This window comes from Ursus arctos, unplaced genomic scaffold, assembly GCF_023065955.2.
Source record: "Ursus arctos isolate Adak ecotype North America unplaced genomic scaffold, UrsArc2.0 scaffold_7, whole genome shotgun sequence".
NCBI classification, from domain to species: Eukaryota; Metazoa; Chordata; class Mammalia; order Carnivora; family Ursidae; genus Ursus; species Ursus arctos.
The window spans coordinates 39,548,121-39,565,092 of record NW_026623089.1 but is presented as its reverse complement, the minus strand read 5'-3'; the positions used below and the strand labels follow the sequence as shown (position 1 = coordinate 39,565,092).

At 48.9% G+C, this 16,972-nt stretch overlaps 1 protein-coding gene across 5 annotated transcripts in view; it reads left to right on the top strand.

The window, feature by feature from the left end:
* The first annotated feature begins 643 nt into the window (after nucleotides 1-643).
* WDFY4 (WDFY family member 4) overlaps nucleotides 644-16,972 on the top strand; it is a 280,511-nt gene continuing 264,182 nt past the window's right edge. For 4 of the 5 annotated variants that reach the window (XM_057308810.1, XM_057308808.1, XM_057308809.1 and 1 more), the window contains exon 1: nucleotides 644-786. The gene's annotated coding sequence lies outside the window, so the exon portion shown is untranslated. The other variant, XM_048219279.2, reaches the window with a different exon arrangement.

Here is a 16,972-nt window from a genome sequence, read left to right as displayed (position 1 = left end):
GGGCCACAGGGAGGTACTCTGTTTGGAGGGACTTGCTGGCCGTTGCTACACGGATGATGCTGTGGATAGGTGATATGAGATGATACAAACTAATGAACCTGAAGGAAAGAGAATTGTGAGGCTGAGTTTCAGAGAACTTCATCCTATTACTTAAACTTTTCTTTCATGATGACTTCAGTGTTGCCCCACAGCTGGCCATCTAACGCTGGAGGACTCCCTAGGTCAGTAGTACAACTTAGGTCTGAGGACGGAAGAGGATGGAAACCAAGTGAAAACTCTCTCTGGGCCCGAGAGAGAGGAGGCTGATGACCCCATGCAATGTCCACGGGTGCACTTTAGACACATCTCTAACTAAATTCACCTAAGCCCCACTATTGTCTGTGTTTTACCAGAGGTTCAAGGGGAATTCCAACTGGACAGCACAGGGCTAAATTCTGTGTCCACTACTCACTAGCTTTTCCTCTTTGTCCTTGGCCCCAGCCAGCCCTGCTTGACTGCTGAGCTCACTGCCCTAAGGGGCCTTTCTGTAGGGCCCGAATCATCCACCAGAACCAGGCAGTGCTGGTCATGTCTGGGTAATGGGCAGAAGCAAGCATCTGCTGACTCTCCACTTCTGCTTTCTCCAGGAAATGAGCAGAAACGCAGTTCAAGTGATTCATAGTGAAACGTTGCTGGAGACTAACCATGCTGGCTGAATCCTCTTCCCCCAGGTCTGAGGGGCTCTGGCTGGGTCTGGGGGCACCCATGCCACCTGACGTCTGCAGGCCCTGACCGCCGCACCTCTGGGTAGGTCTCCTTGTTCCTGGCCAGGCCACGCCGGGCCAGAGGTGGGCATGGAGGTCCTGTCTGTCAGGGAAGGGCCTACTGGCCGCCTCCTGAAAAGCTGGGCCTGGGAGCACACGTGACCGCCCGTGCCTGAGCTGGGCTTGTGGATGGGGGGGGTGCTGATGAGCGGGAAGTGTGTGCCTGTGGGCGGTGCAGGTAGTTGGGGCCACTCGAAGGCGTGGGTCTGCTGGGGTGTCTGTCGCTGCTGGAGTTTGCCGAGCCGGCCTCGGCTCCAGCTCCATTCCTCATCCTCCGACCTCAGGTCAAGCCCTTTCTCACGGTTCTGCTAAGGAAGGTGACGAGCCGCACCTGGGGGAGGCTGGATGCAGGCCTGTCTGTGCTAAATCCCAGGGATGGAGAGGGGAGGCTGACCGGGAGCCCCTCCGCCCAGCCCCCGCCCAGGCCTCTGAAGGGTGCTGAGCAGTGTGGGCCGCGTCAGCCCGGTCACCAAGAGACCTAGCTTTGTCCTGGTCCGGGGGTCCTTCCCCGGGGGTCTGGTAAGTAGGTGCCTCTTTGGGCCTCCCTTTACTCATGTGAATTACCCCATCAAACCCCAGAAACGCCAACATTTTCTGAATCAGCAGGACCACCTGGCTCACAGAGCCTTTGCTTTTCTCCCCTGAAATCATACCTTATAGAACACTGAACCAATCCTTTGTTCCAGCTTCTCTCAAGCGATGAGGAGCGAATCGGGCAACTCGGGATTTCATGTATTACTCTTTCCAAGGACATTTCGATGTTGACATGACGTTCTGCAAAATCATCCATTTAATTATTCGAGAAATACTGAGGGAGAGCCACTTCCTGCCAGCCCTGTTAAAGGCATTGGTGCGGTGGGCTGAAGTGGGATGGGGGGGTTGGGAGTAGGGGATTGAGAGGCCAGGAATGTGTGTGCCTCCTGGGTGGAGTCCTGAAGGAAGAGAGGGTCTGAGCCCTGTGATCTTTGAGAAGCATTCTGGGGCGGGGAATAGAGAACGTCAGGGTGCACTGCAAGGAGGCCTGGTGGGGGCCAGTGGGGCAAAGAGTGGCGAGGTGCAGGCCGGGTGACCCAGCCAGAGAGGGATGCCATGGGGTCAAGTAAGGGAGGGCCTTCCCGTTCAGTGTGAGGACCTGGGTTGTGCCCCCCCAGACTTAGGGAGATTCTAAATGGTGAGTAGGTAGAAAAGAAAATTTAGAAACAGTGATTAGGGTATAAGAAATATCACCTAAGTGTTTTTTTGTTTGTTTGTTTCGTTTTGTTTTAAATCATCAGCACCTTTGAGGTCCTTCATAGGCTTGGCCTCTCCATCTCTTGTCAGACAACATGGTTGTCCAGAATTTGGGGCTCACTGGTCCCTTGCTTTTCTTTATAGTTTTACCTCATATGTTGAAATTGCTAAATACGTCTTATTTAGTTTTGCATGTTTTTTGGACTTTGTAAATAGGAATTAAAAATTCTTTTAAGACTTGCTTCATTTGCTCCACATTATGGTTCTGGAATTCCTTCGTATTGTTGCATGTGCTTCTAATTCATTCATGTTTCCTGCTTGCTGTATAGTATTCTGTTATATATAAATGTATCTCAATCTATTTCCCCAAGTTAATTCTGATGGGCACTTGGGATTTTTTTTAGGTTTTTGTTTTTGTTCTTCTATTATAAGCTGTTAGGTGCTCCCGCACTTGCAAGTATTACTAGGACTCCCCTTATGCATATATCCCAGGCTACGTGTGCAAGAATTCCCTAAGGTACGTACCCTGGAAGTGGAACGGGTAGGTTCACATATCTTCACCCTTACTGGATGATACCAAATTGCTTTCTAAACCAATTGCACTATTTTACCCCCCCCCATCAGCAATATGTAAAAGTTTCTCTTGCTCCACATGCTCGCCAACAGTTGATATTGCTGGAGTTTCCACTGTTGCCAATCTAGTGAAAATGAAAATCTACCTATGTTTTTAATTTGCATTTCCTGGATTACTAAGGTCAGGCATCTCTTCATATGCTTATTGGCCATTGTGGATTCCTTTTCCCGTTCAAATCTTTTGTCCATTTCTCATTGGGGTCATCTGTCTTTTTTACCCTACTGATTTTCTGTAATTTAATACATAATTGGATATTAATCCTTTTGTCATATATGTATATTATAGTTTTCTCTTCTTTGTGCCTTGTCTCATTACATTATTTGCAATTTCTGCTAATGATCAAATTTCTTAATCTCAAATGAGCTTCATGTATCCATATGTTCTTTTATGATATATATGTGTTATCTAAGAAATTCTTGTCCACTATGAAATCATAAAATTATTCTCTTACATTTTTGTTTTCTTTTATAATTTTGCTTTTCACATTTAAGTATTTTTGTCCCATCTAAAAATGATTTTTCTGTATGGTGTGAGATAAAGGGTAACATTTTATTTTATTTTGTTTCTCCCAAATGGATAACAAAGAGTGTTAGCTCTATTAATTAAAAAGACCATTCTTGGGCGCCTGAGTAGCTCAGCTGGTTAAGGGTCGGGTCATGATCCCAGGATCTTGGGATCGAGTCCTGCATCAGGCTCCCTGCTCAGCAGGGGGTCTGCTTTTCCCTCTGCCCCCCTCTCCGCTTATGCTCACTCTCTCACAAAAATAAATAAATAAAAAATTTTAAAAAATTTAAACATAAAAAGGCCATTCTTCAGGCGCTGATCTACACGAGCTCTGCTGTAAATCAGGGTGTCACGTACGTGATGTCTGTTTCTGGGCCCTCTCTTCTGCCCATTTGTTTATTCCTTTGCCACTACTATATTTGATTAATTCTACGCTTATAACAAACTTTGATATCTGAAAAGAGTCTCTTTATTTTTTTTCTTTTTCTTCCATCCTGTCTTGACATTCTTGGTATGTTCTTCCTTCATATGAATTTTAGAAACAGTTTGTCAGACTCTACAAAAAGCTCTGATCAGGTTTGATTGAAAATGCAATTTGGAGAGATATACTATCTTAATGAAAATGACTCTTCCAACTTATGAACCTGGTTTGTATCCTTATTTATTTAGATGTTCTTTAAAATGTTGAAATTACATTTTATAATTTTCTTTATAAAATAGTGCATATTTTGTTCAGAGTTATTCCTAAGTGGTGTATTTTTATGCATTTAAAACATAGATGTTTTTATACACTTAATACATAGACATCTAATTTTATACATTTAATATGTACATATACATATATGTATTTTATATCATTTTGTATTTATATTTATATCATTTTATATGATTTTTTATCACTTTAATTGTCACTAAAAATATGTGTTTCTGACTTGCTGATGTATGCTTGCATTTTAAAGAAGAATCATTTTAGCTGTTCTATGGGTAGCAAAGGAAGAAGGAAGACTATCAGTTAAAAGGATGTTGTACTAATTCAGACTAGAGGTATTGGTGGCTCATCCTGAAGTGACAGTAGAGATAATGAGAAGTGGTCAGAGTGCTGCGATTCTAGATACTTTCTGAGTGTGAGATTTGATGATGTTTTAAGTGTAGGGTGTGCGAGAGGGAAGTTGAAGACGACTCCGGAGCACGCGGGAGAATGGGATTGTCATAGTTTGAGATCGGTCAGGGGCAGAAGGAACATACTTGCAAAGTGGTGGTTGTTCCAGAATATAGGTTTGAACAGATAAAGGTGGAGCTGTAGATTAGACACCAAGTGTAGAAGTGAAGTCTCGGCAGCCCCTGACCCTGTGCGACCTTCATGGTAGAAAAGCAAGACAGCTTGGTCACCTGGGGGGTTAAGGGGGAGATAGCTTGCGCAGGAGGGAGGGAAAGAAGACAAGCTCCTCGGAGTTCTTGAGCCATACTATAGAGCTTTTGAAATTTTATTTAGTTACATATATTTATTTCCAAATGGGGACTTGAATTTATTTCCATTTGTTATGTAAGCCATCAAAGTCCATGTGCATTTTGCACCTGAAATGATGTTTCCTGGCAACACGCGTAAGCCCTTGGTTGACGGTCCCATTTGAAGCATCTGCACACCTGTTAGAAGCTTCCATCTCAAAGTCTAGAGCTGTGCTAGCTAACACAGAAGCCTCTAACCACACCTGAAATCCCAGTCTCAACTGAGATGTGCTGTAAGGCAAACTGCACATCAGATATCAAAGATGTTACAAACAACAAGAAAAAGGAATCTGAAATATCTAATCGATACTTAGAAATAGTGATTGCATATTGAAATGATAGTATTTTGGACATACTGGGCTAAATAAAATATATTTAAAAATATATTTGAATAAATGGCTTAATTAATTTTGGTTCTTTACTTTTACTTTTTAAATGTGGCTACCAAAACAATTTTAAGTTACACATGTGGCCTGAATTCGTGGCTGGCTTTGTATTTCTTCTGGGCAGTACCCTTCAGATGTATTCATGTTCGATGGCCAGAGGCTTTTGTGGGAAACACAGTTCAAGAAGGAAGGGAAGCCAGAGAAGTGAAGAGCCACTCGTCCTGAATAATTCCAGGGAGAAAGAAAGTATGGAGGGTAAGAAGAATGGATTTAGTACTTACAATAAATTAGACACGGGGCAAGGCCCTGGTATTTGCCATCTTATTTAATCCCCACAATAAGCTCAGTGTCATTACTCCCATTTTACAGATGAGGAAATGGAGGCTCAGAGAAGTAAGGTCCTTCATCCTCAGACAGTAAGTGGTTCAGCTGGGATTTGAACTTAAAGCCTGTGCACTTTGAATTAGCGCCACCACCACTGTGAGTGGAAGAGGAATAGTCAAGGTTTGGCCGAAGTGTGAAAACTGCTCTTCCCTTTTAGCAAATGGTTAATCCTTTTTTTGAAAATTCATCTTTGCAGAAGATTCACAGCAAACAAAAAGGTTGCGTGGGGATCCTTTTTATCCCAGCATTGCCCATAACAGCAATGGAGACACCCGACGCATCCCATGATTAGGGAGTGGAAGTCAGTTATAGACAATAGACCAAGAACAGCTTCTTGGTCATTAAACCCGATAATTTAAGGGAAACGGCAACATAGGCTATGTTTATGATATGATGACGGACGGTTGATACAATGAAACTGTTTATACATCAGTTCTAAGTCAAATATGCTTCGACGTGAAAAGTAGCATGCAGAAAAAAAGGGAAGTATCTTAATTTTTGTTTTTAACATGATAATAATAACAATAATAATAGTAATAATAATACAGCCCAAGTAGCACTCCAATACGGCTTTTTAAAGGACAGGCACAAAATAGAGATATAGAGGCATAGATGAGTAAAGACGCATACAGGAAGAAACTGCTAGGGAGGCTGGTCCGAGCTTATCAGGAGTTAGGAAGGCCGAAGCATGCTGCGGGGAACCCACAGGCTTCCTCCTCCTACTCTTTGGGTGTGGACCAGATCGAGCAGCGAGGGGCAGCTGGCTGGCCGATGGACGTACTAAAGGCAGGGCCCAACGACCCTGCCGCTCTTTCTGCGTTTCCGCCCAGAGCATGCAGCACACCCCTTTACTGGAGTGGGACTCGGGGAGTCTTTCACCTCCTCCGCGGGTGCGCGAGGCTCTCCCCTTCTGTAGTGCATCCAGCGCATGCGCAGCAGCTGCAGGGGTGGGGGTGGGAGGTGCAGGGGGTGGGCAGGGACGGCCACCATCTTTGTAGAGAGCGAAGGGTGAGTGAAGAACCAGGAGAATCCAATAGGGTCGGGCAAAAATCCATGTATTGAAAAGGGGAAAAAACCAAACAAAGGGACAATACTCTGCAATCAGAACACAGAGACTTGTAACTTCTAGTTCTTCCTTTCCCATACCTGTCTCCAGGAAACATTTAATTATGTAAATTAACGGGGGGCACGTACCCCTCCAGAGGGATTCCACTGCTTCCCCTTGTGGAAGGGATCGCTCTCAGAATCTCCCATCTAAAACATGTCTTGGTTCCAAGAAATACTTCTTACCTCACGCAATTTAAAGTGTCTGAATAGTCTCAATTTTGACATGTGTATTTAATGGGATGATCCCCCTCCTCCCATATAATGAAATAATAGTGTCATTTTATAATTGATAGAAACTTGGAGTTGAGGAAATAGAGGAAAGAGAAAGGGAAAGTGTATTGATGAAAAGCGACCACACAAGGAAGAAAGTGATGGGTGCCCCAGTTACTACAGGCAGTAGGTACTGATAAATTTGGGAATTACCAGGTGCTCCCTTTTATTCTGTTTGACTCCACACACGGTGTCCGGGCACAAGTGGCTTTCACAACCAGGCTCCCCCTTTCAGCTGCACCTGGGTGTAATTACTAACACCTTGCAGTTTGGATGTAGGATTGAAGCCTGGGAAGTGCTGTCATCGAGTAAGGGGGGGATGGGAGGCTACGGAGGGAGGGATAGATAGGACGCTACCTGACTAGGCTCAGGTAGGGGGCCACATGATCAGGCTCACCCCAAATCCCAGAAATGCTGAGGCCTAACAAAACCAGAGATAAGAGAACAAAGCAGACCACCCTGCCCTGGGTGTCAGAGGTCGGGTCTTTTCTGGCAATCACATTGTGGCCATAAAGAATGACCAGGCCCTAAAGAAGAAGTAAGCCATTAAAGATGTTATCACCAGTCCTTACTCAATGGTGCTATCAGTGGTAGAGGCATTAAAAAGATTTAAGTTCCCCGGTCAGTTTTCAATAAAAGACCAACCATAAAAGCCCTCAGTGGCAACTTGCTTGTTTGAGACCTCTCTCACTCCTGAGAGCTTTTGCGGTCTCCTGGCTTAATAAAATTCTGTCACTTTGCTCACTCTCCTTTGTCTGCAAGGTTCATTCTTTGACTCTGAGGCAAGAACCTCACTCTCTTGCTTCATCATGTGCCGGTAGTGGCTACTTTCTAATCACAGGACGGCTCCGTGGTGGTAGGAGTTTGGAAGTTGGAGAGAAGAGGGTTATTTCTCAGTTGGGGCATCAGGGATACCTGGCCCAGGAGGCAGCCAGGAGCTGTGTTTGGAAGGTGACAACACGGGGTTACGTGGAACAGAAGGAGGGGCATCCCAGGGAGAGAATACTGAGTAAAGGCAAAGGATCACGTGATGAATGAACAGTCCATTTGGCCAGACCAGACCCCACTGGAGGTGCAGTGGGAAGTTAGGCAAGGAAGGAGGTTGGGCCATATCATTGATGGCCAAGAGCTTGGGAGTGTTCCTTGAAAACATGGGGAGCCATTGAAGATAATAGAGCAAGGGAGTGGTGTGATGGAGCTGTGCTCCCCGGTCTGCCACTGCGGGGTGAGTGGGAGACAGTGGGGAGCCTGGAGGCAGAGAGGCCTGCCAGGGCACGGCTGGGGAAGACATGGAGCAGCAGAGCGCTCACCCCGGGCTGCCAGGAGATGCCCCGCAGAGGGCAGGCCGCCCATCTCATCCATTCGTGTACTATTTTGAGGTTCCTTGACTCCTTTTGAGGCTCCTCAGGGTCATTCTCGCATTTCCTGTGCACGTAGAAGAATTACGTCTGGGTCAGAAAATATTTCTTTTTTTTTTTTTAAAGATTTTATTTATTTATTCGACAGAGATAGAGACAGCCAGCGAGAGAGGGAACACAAGCAGGGGGAGTGGGAGAGGAAGAAGCAGGCTCATAGCGGAGGAGCCTGATGTGGGGCTCGATCCCAGAACGCCGGGATCACGCCCTGAGCCGCTGTGCCACCCAGGCGCCCCGCTGGGTCAGAAAATATTTCTGACACATCCAGAAACTCACGAGCTTGTAGGACACTCTTTTGGGTTAAACACATATCCAGGTGTCAGAAGAGAAATGTGAAGGCGCTGAACGCAAAGCTAATTTGAAAAGTAAAACTTCATTGGTAGACTGACCCTTACGGAGCATTATTCCAGGTGCTTCGTGTTACAGGTGGGGAAGTGAGTCACTTGCACCCCTGAGGGTAAGCTTTCAAGTCCAGCGTGGGGACCAGCGGCAGTTCCTCTCCTTCCATGTTTCATGCACAAACGACCCGGCGCACGGAGAAAGCTGTACAGAGCCACAGTTCCGGGGGCTTGTTCCGGAGGCTGAGTGTGTCATGCTGGGTGTGCTGCTGCTGGCAGCCCGGGAGAGGCCGGCCAGCTGGGGTCCACCTTGTGCCCGGGCTCATGAACCGTCGCGGTTCCCGGAGATCAGCTCCTGCCTGTGGGGATGGTGAGGTCGCCCTGCTCTGGGCCAGCTTGCCTGGGCCGCACGGAGGACCCGGCACCAGATCTCCTGCGGCCGGACCTCAGCAGCACCTTTGTAGAGCCAGTCAGGGAAGCCCTGCGGTGCTGCTGGCGAGTAAGAGCTTCCTGCTAGAGCCCAAGGTGCCCTCAAGGTACATTCTTACCACCATTGCTGACTGGGTCAGGCCAGCCTGGACCGCTGGAAGGGGAAGAAGGGTTTCACAGTCAGAAAAGTCTGGGTTTGTCCTTGGTTCTGATGCTTGTTAGCAGTCTGAGTTCGGATAAGGTACCAATTTTCTCTGAATGTCAATTTCTCCGAGGCTTGCTTTCCCCTCTATGTCAGGGGAATGATAATATCGACCATGCATGTTTTCTAAGATCAGAGAGCACAGACGGCTCTGCGGGTAGACGCTCGTCCAGTGATGGCGATGTGTCCACGAGCGGCACTTCCTGAGGTTCCCCGGGAGAATGAGCCACAGACTAGCTCCCACCATGGAGCGGCTCCCCAGTGGTGGGGGCTGGGCTTCTTGTTTCTTGTGCTGTCCCTAGCCCATGCCTTCGTGCAGACAGTGACAGCTCGGTTTCAGCTAAGCTTGGAGGGTCTGGCCAGGGGAACTGCTCCCTGGCTATTTCAGGCAATGTGGAAGTCAGTGCACATACCGAGATACAAAACCAGGGACCCTCCTGCAGGACACGGCAAGTTCCTATATTCTGTTGCTATTGCACAAACCGCAGAGGTGTGTGATAAGCGGGAGTGCTTGGACTGGAATCAGAAAAAGGAAGTTACGATGGCCATGGCAGGTGCAAGCTGCCCAGTTCCTGTCAATCAAAATCCCCATCTTAGTCTTCATGGGGGATCCCTCAACTTTTGGAAATAACCGAGTCATTTGAGGCAGGATGTAGGGCTCTGGGCTCTGCTGTTCTCTGCTGGTGGGAGCTCTCAGCCCTTGGCTGATGGAGGAGGTGGGGACACTTGCTAACTGAAGAGGGCTTGGGGCAGCACCCAGGCGTCTGCTGGTCCTTGCCCTAGAATGGGATGTCAAGTCTCTCAGGGAGCCTCCAGCACTACTCGTTCCTCTGTCCTCCCGGCCATTGTCTGCAGGGACGCTCGCCACAAGAGGGGTCCCCCTACACGTGCTCTTGTCCTTGCCCTGGAGCTGGCTCTTGGAGACCGCACTCCTGCTCCTGGTTCCCACTCTTTGTCTTCAAGATGGCCACCTCACCACCTCTAGCTTTGTCTCTGTGCGTCCCAGGACATTCCTCCGAAGTCTTGATTTAATCCACTGAGTGTCCTGCTATCTGTTTAAAATCAGTGCCTCTTTGTGAGGAAATCTGAGATCGGACACTCTCAGCAGACAGGCCAGGAGGGGGCTGATACAGAAGAGAAACCAGGTCTAGGGTGGGGGCAGCTTGCCTTGTCTGTGGGGCTGGGCCCTAAAAAGTGACTGAGGCCCCAGAGCACATCCATGGAGGGCTCTCTGGGATTAGGCCCCTCCTGGAAGTGCAGGCAGATTTTAGGAGCCTGGAGGCAACAACACACACAATGGGAGTGGGGTAAAGTGTGGCACGTATGGGGGCTGGTGTGAGCCACAGGGCAAGAGGCAAGGGTGTTCTGCCGACATCTAGCCTGAACTGGCTGTGCTCTCATGTATATTCACTTGTTTAATTCTTTCCACAGCCTTTTGAGAAGATATTGTTCCCATTTTACAGGTGTAGGTATGGAGGCTCAGAGACTGTAAGGCACGAAGGCAGAAAGCTAGAGAGAGGTCGAGCTAGGATTTGAATGAGATCTGTCTGAGGCTGCTCTGGGTCTGCCCTAGGAGCTGGGTCAGGATGCAGTGAGACAGGTCCTGCCCGAAAGTCCAGGTTCAGGGTGGTGGTGGTGTCTTACTGGGGAATCAAGGCTGCCATATAGCCAGACTCAGAGGTCCCGTTCCCAGACATCCTGAGCTGGTCTGCTGGTGGGCCTGGCACCCTTGGCCCCCGCCCAGCTCACAGTCAGCCCAGGAGCTGCTGTCAGGCCTCCACACACAGCTCCTCATCTCGCTCTGGACTTCTTTAAGGAAGCACTCCTCCAGGGGCTTGCGACCTCTTCCCAGGCCTCTTGCCTCTCCTGGGGCCACCTCGAAATCCCCTGAGACCTTGTAGAAACCATGCTCGCCAGGGGCCCACCCAGACCAGTGAAGTGGTCATCTCCAAGGAGCAAGGCCCCCCCAAGGGGTTCTGGTGCGCGGCCTGGGTTGGCGAGGATTGCTCTGTTTCTAGACGCGTTGAACTATGCTTCATCCCGTCGGATTCTCTTGGATGTCCCTTTGCCTCTGTGTTTCCAAAGCAACCCTTCCTCGCCTGCACCTGGGCTGTACTTTAGCCTCCTGGCTCTTCTAGCTTCTTGTCTTTCCCTCCTCCAGACCTGGCTTAGTGCAAGCCAGGAAGCACATTTCTAGAATATGTTTATCGGGTTGTTCTCCTCTTCCACACCTTCAAGATCTCCTCGTTATCTAGAACACCACATCCGTGTCAGCCTACCCTCCTGGTCCTTCCTGACTCAGCTGCACTGTGATTTCCCGTGATGCCCGCGGGCACCCTTCTCCCCTCTGGAGAGCCGGGCTGCTTGCACTGACCTTGTTGCCTGCTCACCGTCCTGTTCCAGCCCTTTAGCTGGTTCTGGTCTGTGCTGTGCTGTTAGTGAAGCCCTTTTGAGCAGCAGCCTCAGTAGGACAGGGAGAGGCAGGATTGGTTGGTTCTCAGCTGCAAAGACAGCTGGGGGGTGTATCTTTTACCCACAACCCCAAATCTGGCTCCTCCTTGCTCCTAAGAAGCTACAGCCTGACGCTGTGGCTGCCGCATGGTACTTGCTCAGCAAATGCTGAGGACTTCACGGCAAGCAGGAAGGGCTGCCTGGAGGAGGGTTCTGTGCGCCGTCATCTAGCACTGCCATGCTGCTGAGCTCTGAGGGAGGCTAGAGCTCTCTCTGGAACTGCGGCTTTTCAGGAGCTCAATGCAGCCCCCGTGGGCAGTCTCAGGCCCCAGGGAGCACCTGCTACAGTCATGACAAAGCTTGGTCGCTTCTCCTCTTGCTCTTTCAGGGACAGCTGGTACTCACCCTGGTGGCCCGGTGAGGCGTGGGACGTGGTGGTCTGAGGAGAGGGAAGTGGGAGGTGGAGGAGTGTCTGTGGACAGGGCTCTCTGGGGGACCGAGGGGAAGCCAAGGTGGTTGTGGTTGTGGCCGTCCTCCGTGCCTCGGCTGTGTGGCCCCTGGGCAAGGCAGGCAAGGAAGGAGGTCATATGTTCCATGCTCAGAGGTCTCTGGTTTGGGGGCCTGCAGCGTGGAGCCTCTCGAAGCCAGCAGAGGCAGAAGCTAAAGGGACGGTATCACCTCTGTCTCCTGCCCGTGTCACGTCACACGGGTGCACATGCCCCTGATGTCATTTCTGTTCCTGGAATTTCGCCTTTTCCAGAATGTCATGGAAATGAGGTAACACAGTGTGTGGCCTTTTGAGACTGGCTCCTGTCACGTGGTGTCAGGCCTCTGAGGTCCATCGGGTTGCGGTGTGGATCAGTAGAGTGTTCTTTTTTACCGTGGAGGAACATTCCATTGAGCGGCTATACCTGAGTTTGTTTATTCCTTCACCCCCGAGGGACATTTAGGCTGTCGCCAGGCTTGGGGGCTATGAATAGACTTGCCGTAAACATTCATGTGCAGGTTCTGGACGGACGCGAGTGTTTATTTCTCTGGGTAAACACCCAGGAGCGTAACTGCTGCGTGGATATATGTTTAACTTTCTCAAAAAACTGCCCTTAGTGGCTGGACTGCTTGCGTTCCCATCAGTCAGGGTGAGAGTTGTGGTGTCTATGCATCCTTGCCAACACGTAACAATTTGTGTGTGTTTGTTTGTTAAAGACATTTGAATAGGCACATCCTGGTATCTCAGTGTGGTCTTCATGAGCAGTCCACTAACTGTCCACCTCGAAACTTCTGCTTGCAGTAGGCTGGGAGTGAGCAGAGCGTCCGTATAACCATAACTTCTCCTACAACAGATCCTTCTTTTCAGTTTACTTTTAACTTGTAAGCTGTCCTGTTAGCAGGAAATGCTGGGGAAGAGGAAGCAAAGCCTAGCCCCACCTTGCCCATGTATTTGGAACAAGAATGGCTTTATTTTTTTCTGAGAGCTCTAGGTGGAGGCCAGGTCCTTGCTGACACAGGAGCAAGGGAGTCTGGATCTGCTGACATGCAGCGAGGAACTGACTTTCGAAGGGAAAGGAAAGCAGATCACTTCTAACCTTGCATGGGAAGTGTGCTGTTCTGTTCTGTCTCGTCTGGTTTAGAGGCTCCCCCGGCTCTGGGGCCTGGGGGCCATGGTCTGTGATGTCGGTGGTAAACAGGTATGCCTCTGTACAACCCAGGGGTGGGAAGAGTCACATATGCTGATGAGAAACAGGGAGAGGATTCTGTCTTGAATCTTATCATAGCAGCTCTTTGTCACCAGGTTTGAGCTTCTCCACAGAAGACCTGAGGCCCAGGCTTCCCTGCGACCTGCCCCGCGAGAGAGCGGCTCCACACGCCTTCCTGCTCCATTTTCCCTGGAGTCTCTTCCTGGCACCTTAGCTCCAGGGGCTGCTAAATCACATCTTATATCCTGAGATTTTACCTGTTGGCAAATTACTTCACAGAAAGCCAGGGAGGACACGGTCCATGGAATGTTGGTTTAGCAGCACGAATATCCGCAACCCAGCGGATTCTCCAGGCTCTGGATGTTATCCTCCAGTGCGCAGCCGTGAGCCGGATGCCCTGGGCGCTCTGTCTCTGACCCTGGGGGCCCACGTGGCCACTCCCTGGGAATCCCTCCCGGAATCATCACTAGACGCATCCTCTGGTTCCCTGCCCACGTGCGCAGACAGGGAACACCGCCCCTGCACCGGCCCACCGCACACAGCCACAGGCTCGCAGCCCACTCAGGCACCTCTCCAGCCACTCTGCGCTGACTCACGGTCCCACATCTCTTCTGTGGTCAATGCATAAAGGCCAGAGGGTAGAACTGAGATCACCAAGGTCATTTCAGTGAGGAGAAACCTAGTGTCAGAGAGGGGAAATAACTTGGTGAAGGCACCACAGCAGCCCGGCTGGGACTGGACCCCTGCCCTGGGATTCCCATCCCAGCCCTGAGGCTCCCCTCTGCCTTGGGGGCTGCATGAGTGGGCGGCTTCCTGCCTAGCACCTCTCTCTTGCTGCCTCACGCAGGCTGCAGGAAAGCAAGGCCTCTAGCCTGCCTGGTTGGACGTGCGAGGAACCATGACTAAACCGTGCTGTGTGTCACATGCCCTAAGCCTGACTGGGAAACAGCTCACTGGCAGAGAGGCGGCCTGGAGAGCCCTGGGACCCTCCCCGCCCCCCAGCATCCAGTCCTCTGGTTCTGCCAAAGCCATCTTTCCCTTAACCTTGCCCCATCCCCACCCCCACCCTGCTCCGCCCTGCAAACTTCCACCTCTCCAAGAGATCTTTATGGGGAGGCACGCCTTCCCTCAGCCTGGGTTACCTGCCAAGCAGGTGTCCAAGCCCTTCTGTCTACCCAGGGCCCCAAACCAGCTCTTGTTTGAGCTTAGCCTCCAGTGTGCATTGCTGCCTACAGACTCAGGACGGATTATGCTTTGGCCGCTGACTGACAATGGCACCCTGGGTGGGTCCCTTCCCTGCTCCGAGCCTTGGTACCAGCTGTAGACGCAGGCTGATAACTTTGACATCGCTGGAAGGTAGGAAGATTACGTGAAGTGATGCAGGTAAAGGCCTGTACCAAGGGGGCACCAATAAATGACCATCCATCCCCCCATCCTAACGACATGTGCCAAGTACTGACTTAACCCTGGTGCCCTGTGAGGGATCCTGCTATTATCCCATTTTATAAATGAGGACAGAGGCACTGTATGTTTCATCTATTTGGTCTAAGCCATTGATTCAAACTGGAGTGTCCTGGTTCCAGAGTCTCTGCTGGTGGCTGATACGCTGTGTGTATTAGAATAGAATCTATGGAAGTTTGGGCTTTGAAGTGGTGTTTGTTCAAATTGTTGATTTTTGTGAAAAAATGCCCTCAGCTCCCATTCTCATCAGGTGAGGCCAGTGGGTGGGGTCAGGGATCTTGTGGGTGAGAATCTGTCTCTTTTTGAAATTCTGATGTTCGTTCATCATGGATTTTTTGGTATTAATTTTTATTTTCAAAGATATTGCATTAAAGTGTTATTTATCTGGGCTACTGAGATTTTACACGTTCCCTTACATCTTCTGCCTGAGGTGAGTGTCTTACTTGCCTCCCCCTAAACCCAGCCCTACCCCAGTGAACCTACCCCAACTTATTGCATTTTGCCCAGGATAGGAAAGCATTAGCACCTTCTTACAGAGGTAAGAAGGCACTTTTGATAATGAAGTAGGTTAGAATGATTTCTTCTTGCCATTTGTCACGTAGCCCTGAGAAGTTAGTTACGCCTTGTCACCTTCCTCTTCCAAATAAAACTGAAGTAGGTCTAGAACCGGGAGAGGGGATGGCCACAGCCTGACAACTGAGTTAGACAACTTCTCCCTGGGATTTCACAGATCCCCATTTGTTAGAAATTCTTGTTTTGAAAACATCTCTATTGAAGAGAATGTGTTTCAAACGTTTCACTTCAGTAAATATGGCTTCTTAATTTCAGAGGAAGTCTGAAGTGGTTTCCGATATCTCCCCTGCATATCCAGCCACTTTCCCCAGGACCACATTTTCACCTTATTATCTCACCTTCTTAGTCTGAAAATGTGGCATGGCGGCGAGCCCACAGAAGGGTTATTGAATGGATCTATTAGTAGTGCCTGTAGGTGTGGCTACAAAATGACTTTTATGTGCTGGAGGCAACACTTAGCTTGGCTCTAACAGCCATCCTGTGCGTTGCGTTACCTGTGCTGGACCTGGGACTGGTTCTGTTGGTGATGGAGATGGTGGTTTGGTTGGGACATAGGGACTGTCAGAGTCTGGGAAATCCAAGTAGAGATCTTGAAGTGAGAAAAGAGACCTTGTTTAGAAGAGGGCTCTGGACTACAGAGAGAGAGAGAGAGAGGGAGGGAGATTTGGGTGCCATCAGTATATAGGTTCCTTCATTCATTCATTCATTCATTCGTTCATCCGTTTATACAGGAACATTTGGTTGAGCACCTATGCCGTGCCAACCACTGACCTAGGTGCACTGCCTTCCTTCATGGGGCTAACAGTCAGTGGATCTGTGGCTCTCAGGGGGAGGAGCCCACGAAATGAAAACACTTGCCGTCTGACTCCAGAAAACCACTGCAGGGATCCCTGAAGGAGACTGAGCACCAGACAGGCAGAAACGCAGGGCAGCAAGATATGTGGCGAGATGCAACAGAGATGCCATTGCTTTTTCACCTACCAAGTGAGCACAAATGAAAAAATGATAAGTCAGAAAGTGTGAACTCGTGTGCATTCTTGGTCAGAGGACTATACAGTGATGCAGAGTTTAAGGAGAAATGGTTTGGAAATATGCGTCAAGATCCAGCTATTTCCTTTGCAGGAATTTAAGAATGTATTACAAGCTATCATTTAGTCACCGATACATGCAAAGACTTAGATAGGAGGCCTATCATCATAGTGTTATTTATAGTAGTGAATAATTTGAAACTAGTTAAATGAATGATCAACATGGCTCTACGATCACCATAAGCCATTCAAAATGACGTAGACGATCTTGAACACGGAAAATATTCATGAGATGTTTTTGTGACAAAAAAGTTGTGAACTAATTTAAAAGAAGATATTTGTGATTTTTAAAACCAATGAAGGAGAAGTTTCTAGAATATACTCCCTCAAAGCAATAAGAGAAAGACTGGCAAGAAAAAAATAAACAAAGGTTACAGATAGTCAGCTGGCAGAGAAGGAACTACAAATAGCTAAGAGGCATCTGTGCTGCTCAGGCTCATTAGAGAAATGCAAATTAAAATGACAATGAGGGATCACTTTACTTCAATCAGATTGGC